Source organism: Bombina bombina, chromosome 5 (genome assembly GCF_027579735.1).
Source record: "Bombina bombina isolate aBomBom1 chromosome 5, aBomBom1.pri, whole genome shotgun sequence".
In the NCBI taxonomy this organism is placed as follows: Eukaryota; Metazoa; Chordata; class Amphibia; order Anura; family Bombinatoridae; genus Bombina; species Bombina bombina.
Genome location: NC_069503.1, coordinates 952,231,542 through 952,243,247, shown reverse-complemented (window position 1 = coordinate 952,243,247; position 11,706 = coordinate 952,231,542).

The following is an 11,706-nucleotide window of genomic DNA, read 5'->3' as shown; positions in this document are numbered from 1 at the left end:
TCGTTGCGCTTGTTTTACTCTAAGTTTAGTTGCCAACAGAGTGTTGGCTTTGTTACTGTGGTAGTAATAGGTTTGTTTAAGCCTAAAGAGAGTTTTTTGAATCTTAATAGATTCAAGCTTATTAAGTTCCTCTTTCAGGAGCTCTAACTTCTTCGCGCCTTGCAAAGATGGATTTAATTTTAAGAGGGAGGTCTGTTTTCTAAACTCGTAAGTTAGATCAGCCAACGTTCTACCCTGATTTTTCTTAAATGTATTAGCTTTATTAATTAGTATCCCTCTAAGGTAAGCCTTAAGTGAGGCCCACACATACTGCACGTCTGTCTGCTCTGTATCATTAATTTGAATAAACTCTTGCAGATTATTTCCAATTTCCTGCAGTGTGTGGGGATTTGCTATCAACCACTCCTCATACCTCCACTTCTTAATTGATGGGGCCTGGTGCGAAAAGAAAGATACAATCACAGGGTTGTGGTCAGACCAGGCGATTACTTCTATTTTGGAAAAGTGTATCTCGTTAAGGGTATGTGCCTCAACAAAGATATAGTCGATTCTCGAGAACATCTTGTGGGCACTAGAGTAAAAGGTGTAATCATTGTCTGAGGTATGCATGGCTCTCCACACATCATAGAGGCTGTATTGTGCCATAAGATTTCTGAATGCAGCTGAAAGTGAACTAGTTGAGCGGTCAGGAGTCGCTCTTGTAGTCCCTTTTTTATCTTTAAGGGGATCGGAGACTAAGTTGAAGTCTCCTCCAATAATCAAGGTTCCCTGTTTGAGTGCATCAATAAGCTTAAGGATATGTTTTAAGAAAGGTATTTGCCTAGAATTCGGGGCATAAAGGTTTACTAGAGTGTATTTTCGTCCATTTATTTTACATATAAAAATAATAAACCTAGCCTCAGGGTCTAACTCAACGTAAATCTTTTCTACTTGTAGGTTATCTTTAAAGAGGATGGCCACTCCCCTAGACTTAGTGGAGTAGGAGGCCTCTAATTTGGTTGAAAATTTTTTGAATGAAAAGGGGATACCTGGGGACCTGATCCAGTGGGTCTCCTGTAGGAAGATGACATTAGCCTTCAATTTTTTAATGCTATTGAGTAGGAGGCTTCTTTTGGTCGGAGAATTAAGGCCTTGGGTATTGTGAGTGATCACTGTTAGTTCCATATTGAGAGAGGGGAGGAGAGAGAAAGAGGAAAAGAAAAAAAAAAAAAAAGGAGGGGGGAAGGAGAGAAAGGGAGGTGAGGTAGAGGGTAGAAAGGGGGAGGTTAGATACAGCTATGTGGAAATGTATATAAGAGCCTATCTAAACTTGATAGGGATATATTGAGAGTTAATATCACTTTATCAGAGAGGAAAGAGGTGTTGTTTAAGAAAATATATGCAATGAACCCAACTAAGAACTGAGGATGAACTCCTATTGTGTCCTGGCGCACCGGAGGTCCAGAGACACCAGAATAAAACTTGAGGGGGAAATGGGGGATATTCAGCGGGTAAGCACCGCTATGAGTAAGGGATTATGCTGTAGTGAAGTACAATTTTATATGCTAATATGTAAAAAAAAATAACGGTTACCACCTAGAGTAAAAAGGGGGGGGGGGCGGGGCAACCAGTTTGTTTAGATAATAGTTAGTTACGTTATGAGTTATGTTTGAAACAACAACAAACACAAATCCGGATTATTTCCGGGATTAACTCAACCAGTTAAATTAAAACCTTAGCAACAGTAATTCATACCTTCTCTCGTGAAGATCTGGAATATAATTAAGAACATATTAAATAGTGCACATTTTGAAGAAACATAAGAGCATACTGCAAAACAAAGCAAAAGCAGTCAATAACTTAAGACAATAATAAAGCATTGTTGATCAACTCTCCTTCCCACCTTTTCCTTCCTTGTTCTTTGTGTTTTAAAGGGCAGTTTCCCAGAGGTTCTAACGTTAGGTATAGCTTCACTGTATATGGTTATTATAAGTGTTAGCTTAGATGCTCATTATAAAGAATCTATAATTGCTAGCTAATTTAGTGTATGATATTTGCACACTAAGTCGATTAGGGGGGTGAATGGATATGTAAAGTTGAACGTCTGGAAAGTAGTAGGTGACTACAGTCTAGTTCCATGAGCCACTCCTGTGCATCAGGGGTGTTTTACCAAGATCTTATCTTAAAGCAGATCTATGCAACGACCTAGATTTAAGACTAGTCTCAGTTAGATATTAGTGTCTACCTGTTCTCATATATTACTTTCTGTTCAGCTATGTTACAAGCTAAATTGCATATGACCTATAGTTCAGGTAGTATACAATCCAATATAAAAGGAACAACATTATTGAGAAACCTTATACCCAAGGTGCATATAGTAGAAACATAGTCTATCTTTTTTTTTTCTTTTTTTTTTTTTTTTTTTTCCCCCCTTTCCCTTCCCCTCCCCCAAATATCCTTTCATAGTTATAATACATAGCATATGGTTTCTATTTGAGCATAAGACAAGCCCTGTAAGGAGAGAGTAATATTAGGAAAAATCAAGCTTTACATTCAGGATGTTTAGATGTGGCTCGGGATCAGAAGTTACAGGGGGTATCTTCTGTTAGTATAGTGTATATTTTTAGCAAAATATAGCTAATATCCATTAATTATCAGTTTTGTACAGCTTGTACCTTTCAGAGATGACAGTTAAAAGACTTATTGGGTAGTATTCCACCTCTTGGAGGCGGGCAATTATTGTAATATACAACCCAATCTGAAAGGGTACAATAATAGTGAGGAACCTTACACCCAGAATGAATATATAAGAAACATAAACTCTCTCTTTTTTTTAAAGGTATCCTTTCACCTTTATAATATATATCGTATAGTTTCTATTTGAACATAAGTCAAGCCCTGTAAGGAAAAAATATTAGCAAAAATCAAAGTTTTACATTCAGGATGTCTAGATGGGATGCGGGAACACACATTGCAGGAAATATCTTCAGTTAACAAGGTGTATGAATTTAGCAATAAATACTTAATGTACATTAATTTTCAGCTTTGCACAGGGTGCACTAATCAGGTATAGCAGGTATAAGACTTATTGGGTAGTATTCCGCCTCTTAGAAGCGGGCGAAGATCTTCTTGGTTTGGGGCTCCATTCTGTTGCATCACCCCTTGGAGGGGTAGGGTCCATATTTGTGGAGCCAGTAGCAAAGGCGATGTTTCGGGTAGGATTTGGTTCAGAACTTGTAGCAGGTATAGCGTGGGAGCTTTGTAGAAGTTTCAGTTTGTTGAGAAGCTCCATTCCTTGTTTTAGATTAGTAATAGTGTAAGAAATTCCTTCAAGTTGGAAAAATAGTCGTACAGGGAATCCCCACCTATATTTGATGGAGTGCTTGCGAAGACAATAGGTGATTGGCTGGAATGATCTCCTCTTTGACAACGTGTGAGATGATAAGTCGTGGAAGAACTGTAGTTCTTTATAGGGATCTGGTAAGTCCTTCTTCATATAGGCTGCCTGGAGAATTTTTTCTTTAAAAGTGTAATGATGTAGCTTCACAATCACATCTCTGGGCTGCGCCTGATTTGAATTTCTTAGTCTGACGGCTCTATGAGCTCTATCTATTTTTGCTTCTTGACCATGTGGAGAATCAATTAGCACTTCAAACAGCTCTTTCAGATATTTAAGGAGGTCAGAATTTGCAACACTTTCAGGAATACCTTTAAGACGCACATTGTTGCGCCGGGACCTATCTTCCAGGTCTGCTAGCTTCACTTCAAGATCTGAAATCATTTCTGCCAGGGACTGAGAGTATGCAAGGAGATTAGAATGGTCTGTTACCAGGTCTTCGTGTTTATGTTCTAGAGTCTCAGTTCTATCCCCCAAAGAGGATATTTCCCTTTTGAGGTCGGCTACCGAGGTCCTGATTTCCTGTTTTAATGAAGTGTGGTGGGAGTCCATCTTGGCTGATAGCGAGTTTATAAGTTCTTTGAGAGAAGAGGTCTCTGTATTAGAGTTAAGGTGATTTCCAGAGGGGTGTAGTTCCTCTTCTCCTTGGCCTGACGGCGAATCCCTGGAGTCCTCATCTGATATATCTCTTTCCACAAGAAATTTACTGTGGAAGTGGTCTGCTACAGTTCTTTTTGGACCTTCATTGTGTTTGCTTGTAGTTTTTTTCCTATTAGAGTGAGACATGTTTTTTGTTTAAATGTCTTACTGTTGACAGAGAAACGTGAAATCAATGCCACAAGGGCTAGTTAGACTGGAGTATATCTTTTGTACGCTACTCCTCGGGGGAAGAAAAAGCCCTCACAGGGCGATCACGGAAAAGGGAGGTTGTGGTATGACCTACTGCCACGTCAGACAGCAGGAAAGGGAAGAGGAGGGCGTACTTTTGATAGATATCTGATGATGTATCCTCAAGGAGAGGAGATATTCTATTATCTCAGGTATCAGCAGGGAGAGGGGCCCCACAGGCCTCTGACCCTTCTAAATTTCCCTTTTATTTCTTTTTCCTTTTGAAAGTGCCTTAGATGTGTGCTGTAGCGACCGCTCTGTGCGGAAGTTTTACACTGTGAGAAATTTCTTTATGTTAAGAAAAAAAAAAAAAAAAAAAAAAAAAGACAAGCAGCAATATGTCCACCTTTATTATGTTATAAAATGTTATCTTTAAAGAACAAGCGAATTTGACCCAGTTAGCGTGTTGATTCAGGGGTTGGCAATATGCAGAGAGAGTATTATTGCCTCTGGGGGCTCTGCTCTGCGGGCTTCTTATCCTTTTATTTTTGCTTGAAATTACATAGGTGTGGGCTGCAGTACTAGCTCTATGTGAGTTTATTTTATTTTTTTTTAACTCCTTTTTCCTTCCTTTTATTCCTCCCTCTTTTTTTTTTATTTCATTTAAACTGTGGGAGACTCCTTTATTCAAAGCAAAAAATAAAACAACAAAAAAAATAAGCAGAAGAATGTCCACCTTTATGAAGTTGACATAGGCAGCTGTAGGTTAGGGGATCTATCCGGGGTGACCCTGTCTTTGGGTTTCTGACAGCTCCAGAAGTCAGTATATTAACATAGAAATGGATGGCTGTGGTTGCTGCAGCATATGGATAGAAGCTTTTCTGTGTCTTTTTTCCTTTTGTCCCTTTCGTTTTCCCCCCCTCCTTTATATAAATGGGCACAACTTAGTGGAAGGTGAGGGTGCTGTGTTATCCAACACTGCTACATTCAAAGTTCTTAAGGAAGATAAGCCTTAGACTCTGTCTATAACTGTGAGCAACTCAGTCCGGTAGTAATATCTTATAAATGTGGTAGAGGCTGAGGAGTGCAATTCTACTTAAGCAGTCCAGCACTTATAATATGCACCCAGGTACAGTGTTTAAATAGAATAAGAGTTCATTTCCTTACCTCTCCTCTGCCTTCCACACAGTGCTGGTCGAATGTTGAAGGAAGTCCTTGCTGCTGGGGAGTTATATGTTGTGCAGCGGGGATGCGGTGTCCCAGGCCGCAAGATGGCGAAACTTCGCGCCAATTTTCAATCCTTGTCTTTCAGCCTAGCTCCAAGGGGAACCTCTCGTTAGCCGCCTGTCTTAGGCAGACCACAGCAGCAACCGGAGTCTCCCCTGATGTATCTAGCAAGCAAGGTGGGCACAATAGATCACTATAGGGTGTGTAATGGAAGCCGGTGACCGCGGCGCCACTCCTTCTGCTGAAACACTTGCAAGTTGTAGAGCCGCTGCCTCGGAGCGGAGCCCCGACCCCCCGGGCAGCGAAGTTATGGTTCCGGGAGTGCAGCCGAGGTCCCCTGCTGGCTAGCTTAGTAGGCGGAGGAGCAGCGATAACAGCTCACCGGCGTCTTTCCGCTTTCTCTCAGTCAGTGCAGCCAGGCTATTAAGGGAGATCACTCTCTCTCAAGGTCCAGCGTTAGGATAAATGTCCAGTTTGTCTCTGCTGCTGTGCTCTATATGTGGATAAGCTATCCAGAATAATGTATATCTTTTATAGAAAGCTTTTAAGCCCAAATTTTGTCAAACATTACTGATTTAAGAGAGAGCCCTTGCTAGGTGCGTCTCTCCTGATTGACGGTTAGCTCCGCCCCCACCAATTGTTGTTATTTTGATTGAACGGCAGATATTTAGCTGACAGATACTAGATTTATATTAGAATGTCTAGACGTTCAAGATCAGAAATGATATTACTTATCAAGAGATACAATCTTGGTGTTGACATCTAAATATTATAGATGTCTATAATAGAGGATCGGATTTCCATGAGTCAATCCCTATAAGGGGGTGTATTGGTTCTGGAAGAAAAAGCGGTCTATCAGAGGAAATACAGGGGGGGATTTAATTGCATATCGTATAGGGGTGAAATAGCTAAAAACATCCCTAAAACTAAATCATTATTGTGATTCAGTGATAGTCGTTAGTGTTGAAATGTTATACTCAGTATGCATGTGTGGTCTAATTCGGTGGTTCCTCTAAAAAATCAACTTTCTAGGTATTGAAAATCGATTCAACTATGTAAGTAATGGAATCGGTGGTTTCTCTAAAAAATCAACTTTCTAGGTATTGAAAATCGATTCTACTATGTAAGTAATGGAATCTAGAAGTCACTGTTGAATCAAACCAAACCAAGTCTAGTATTATATACTTGGTATAGTTTTCATTGAACTTTATTTGGGTATAAGTTATAAAGGTCAGAGCTTAAAGAGTATATGTATGACAAATCTAAAAAAAGGTTATAAAAAGTATGTAAAACATGTAAAAAAACACTATAGAGGTGTAATTCTCAATATTGATTGTTGGATGAGTCCAATCTATCCAATATTGATAGATTCTGTTTATATCAAAGACTAAAAAAGGGGTACTTTGTGAATTTTCTTAAAATGGGTAGTGTCCTTCCCAGTGTATAGTCTAATACAAGGATACTGTCTTTATCCGGAAGGATAGAGGCAGCCTATAGGTCCAACCACTTAGTATTAGCCCATAACTATCAGAGTCAGATACAGAAAGAGAATATTTTGAGAGGATATTTTGTGAGTATATCAGGATCTTCAGAGAGAGGATATTTATTGGGTATAATAGGGTATAACAAGATAGATGTTATTTGGTCGTGTAGTTTGTCACTGAGGATCAGATTATATTAAATAAGTGTGAGAGGTCTTCTTTATTGTTTAATCCCTTTGGATAAAGACAGTCCAAATTAAAAATCCATTTGGATTCGGCAATCCGCAGTTTGTTGTTATAATTGCCTCCTCTCCAGCACTTTGCTACTTTTTGTATTCCCATAAATGATAGGTCCTTTTTATTTCCTTGATGTTTAGTTGAGAAATGACGGTATGTAATATACCTTTAAGGACTGATCCCTCCTACCAGCAGCCAAACCCTATTTAAACCTCACATTGCCATATTCAAACTGCCTGTTAATTGATGTACTTTGTTTAAGCCTGCTCTGTTAAGAGTTTAGCTCTATATTCATAGTTCTTAAGACCAGGTCTCTGTTAATTTAACCTTTGAATTATTCAGCTTGTTATAACCTTTATTAGGTTTTACACTTTGAGGTTTATTCAAATCAAACCTTTATCACTATCAGCTATTCAGCCTTTTTTGCAGCCGCAATATTTAGCTCTGTGTGAGATTCCAGCATCAGCTGTGTATCGGATCATCCTAACCGGAAGTAAGTCACACTCTCACCGGCTTCTCACTTCTCCACACGCTGTCGGACAAACAAACCTCCGGATCTTTTCTCACATCAGGTATATTCCTTCCAAGACAAAGGTACTGTGATCGCTTACTTAGAGACTGAAGTGGTAAGATTATATGCCGATAAATCCTCTAAGAACTCGTAAGCACTATTCGTACTATCCTGTGACTGAACGGCCAGTTATATTCATATATGCTTCCAAAAGGATGTGAAAGAATGTGTGGGACTTGTAAATATTTTTATTCCAGTGAGAGTGTGTGAAGTTTGTTTGCGATACTATTGAAACACCTGTTACAACTTGTTGTATATATGGAAAAGACTATTTCTGACTACATCATAGGCTGTGATGTCTGTGCCAGAAACAAGGCTGAACATAGGAAACCTATAGGTTACCTGACGTCACTGCCGATTCCTGATAGACCATGGAGTACCATATCCATGGACTTCATTGTTGATTTATCATATTCACAACATTATAATACAATATTTGTTGTAGTGGATCAATTAACCAAATTAGCTCACTTCACACCTTTAAAGGCTCTTCCTAGTGCCTTTATAACAGCAAAAGCATTCATTAGAGCTATTGTTCGCCTACATGGTTTACCATCCACCATTATAACTGACAGGGGTACTCAATTCACCTCCGCTTTCTGGAGATCACTCTGTAAGTCACTAAAGATTGACACACGGTACTCCACAGCATTCCACCCACAAACCAATGGGTTAACCGAACGTTTAAATCAAACATTAGAACAGTACCTCAGGTGTTATATTACACATTTACAAGATGATTGGGTAACATACCTCCCTTTGGCAGAATTTTCATACAATAACTCTCTATCCTCTTCAACAAAGATGTCCCCATTTTTTGCCACATATGGTTATCACCCCACATCAATCACTCTTTCAAATACTCCAGTCAATTCTCCAGGTGCTACAACTTATCTCAATACCTTACAAGTCACACTCTCACCGGCTTCTCACTTCTCCACACGCTGTCGGACAAACAAACCTCCGGATCTTTTCTCACATCAGGTATATTCCTTCCAAGACAAAGGTACTGTGATCGCTTACTTAGAGACTGAAGTGGTAAGATTATATGCCGATAAATCCTCTAAGAACTCGTAAGCACTATTCGTACTATCCTGTGACTGAACAGCCAGTTATATTCATATATGCTTCCAAAAGGATGTGAAAGAATGTGTGGGACTTGTAAATATTTTTATTCCAGTGAGAGTGTGTGAAGTTTGTTTGCGATACTATTGAAACACCTGTTACAACTTGTTGAAGTGATTATTCCTGCTGAACATTATACCTCTAACCAAGTCATTAAGCAGAAACTTGAGACTGCTATTCTAACACTGCTCATAGGAAACCTGTGTTATAATAAACACACGTTGTTTCTTTTCCAGTGTCATTCATTACTGTATTTGTTACTAATTAGCTCACAGTTTCTGATCTTAGTAAATAAAACCATTTTGCTGAGACTTTAAACACAAGAGCAACAAAACCATTTTTATATTGGTCAGTAGTATTACACGGTATAAGGCTGTCTCCATATTTAATTTCTCAATGAGGAATAGATGTTTTCGGATTCTATCTTTTAGGGTCCTAGACGTTTGGCCTATATATTGAAGCCCGCAGGAACATTGGAGCATGTAAATGACTCCACTGTCCTGGCATCTAATCAGTCTAATCAGGTCATGTACCCTGTATTTCTCTCCTGTATGGTGGCAGCTAAAAATTGCTGATTTTGTACCATGCTTACATGCCTTGCACGATATACAGGGAAAAAAGCCTTTTATCTCGTTCCCATATACATCTTTTACACCTGATCGTTTCTTCCTTTGTATACCGGGAACTAGCTTACTTTTTAAGTTCTTGGTCTTCCTGTAGATGAACCTTGGTTCAGATGGTAATCTCTCGCCTATAATATCGTCGTCCTTCAGTAGTGACCAGTGTTTACGAAATATATTTTCGATAATATTCTTGTTTACACTGTATTCTGTTATCATATTGATGTTAAATGTATTATCTTCCGTGGGGTGTTCTTTTCTTTTGTATTTCATCAGTTCTGTTCTTTCAATATGGCTGATTTCTTGTATCTTTTGTTCTAGTTTATCCTTATTATACCCTCTATCTAGAAACTTGTTCTTGATAAGTTCTGCTTGTTCCTCCCATTTTTCGTTAGTATAGCAGTTCTTCTTTACTCTTAAAAGCTGACCTGTCGGAATGTTGTCCTTCCAGGACTTGTGGTGACAACTCATTCTATGAATGAAATTATTGCTATCAACTTTTTTGAAAAAAGTGGACGTCTCTATTTTCCCTTCCTCTATTTCGATTTTAAGATCCAGGAAGACCAGTTCGGTCCTACTCCAGGTATATGTAAATTTTAGGTTGTCAGTGCTTCTGTTCATCACCTCAATGGTGTAATCAAGATCTTCCTGTGATCCCTTCCATATGATGATAATATCATCTATATATCGGCGATAGAGGACCAGGTCCGCACCGGCTGGGCAAGACTCCCAAAAGATTTGTTCCCATTTACCCATATATAGGTTGGCATAGCTCGGTGCGTAAACACTGGTCACTACTGAAGGACGACAATATTATAGGCGAGAGATTACCATCTGAACCAAGGTTCATCTACAGGAAGACCAAAAACTTAAAAAGTAAGCTAGTTCCCAGTATACAAAGGAAGAAAAGATCAGGTGTAAAAGATGTATATGGGAACGAGATAAAAGGCTTTTTTCCCTGTATATCGTGCAAGGCATGTAAGCATGGTACAAAATCAGCAATTTTTAGCTGCCACCATACAGGAGAGAAATACAGGGTACATGACCTGATTAGATGCCAGGACAGTGGAGTCATTTACATGCTCCAATGTTCCTGCGGGCTTCAATATATAGGCCAAACGTCTAGGACCCTAAAAGATAGAATCCGAGAACATCTACTCCTCATTGAGAAATTAAATATGGAGACAGCCTTATATCGTCATTTCTCAACTAAACATCAAGGAAATACAAAGGACCTATCATTTATGGGAATACAAAAAGTAGCAAAGTGCTGGAGAGGAGGCAATTATAACAACAAACTGCGGATTGCCGAATCCAAATGGATTTTTAATTTGGACTGTCTTTATCCGAAGGGATTAAACAATAAAGAAGACCTCTCACACTTATTTAATATAATCTGATCCTCAGTGACAAACTACACGACCAAATAACATCTATCTTGTTATACCCTATTATACCCAATAAATATCATCTCTCTGAAGATCCTGATATACTCACAAAATATCCTCTCAAAATATCCTCTTTCTGTATCTGACTCTGATAGTTATGGGCTAATACTAAGTGGTTGGACCTATAGGCTGCCTCTATCCTTCCGGATAAAGACAGTATCCTTGTATTAGACTATACACTGGGAAGGACACTACCCATTTTAAGAAAATTCACAAAGTACCCCTTTTTTAGTCTTTGATATAAACAGAATCTATCAATATTGGATAGATTGGACTCATCCAACAATCAATATTGAGAATTACACCTCTATAGTGTTTTTTTACATGTTTTACATACTTTTTATAACCTTTTTTTAGATTTGTCATACATATACTCTTTAAGCTCTGACCTTTATAACTTATACCCAAATAAAGTTCAATGAAAACTATACCAAGTATATAATACTAGACTTGGTTTGGTTTGATTCAACAGTGACTTCTAGATTCCATTACTTACATAGTAGAATCGATTTTCAATACCTAGAAAGTTGATTTTTTAGAGAAACCACCGATTCCATTACTTACATAGTTGAATCGATTTTCAATACCTAGAAAGTTGATTTTTTAGAGGAACCACCGAATTAGACCACACATGCATACTGAGTATAACATTTCAACACTAACGACTATCACCGAATCACAATAATGATTTAGTTTTAGGGATGTTTTTAGCTATTTCACCCCTATACGATATGCAATTAAATCCCCCCATGTATTTCCTCTGATAGACCGCTTTTTCTTCTAGAACCAATAC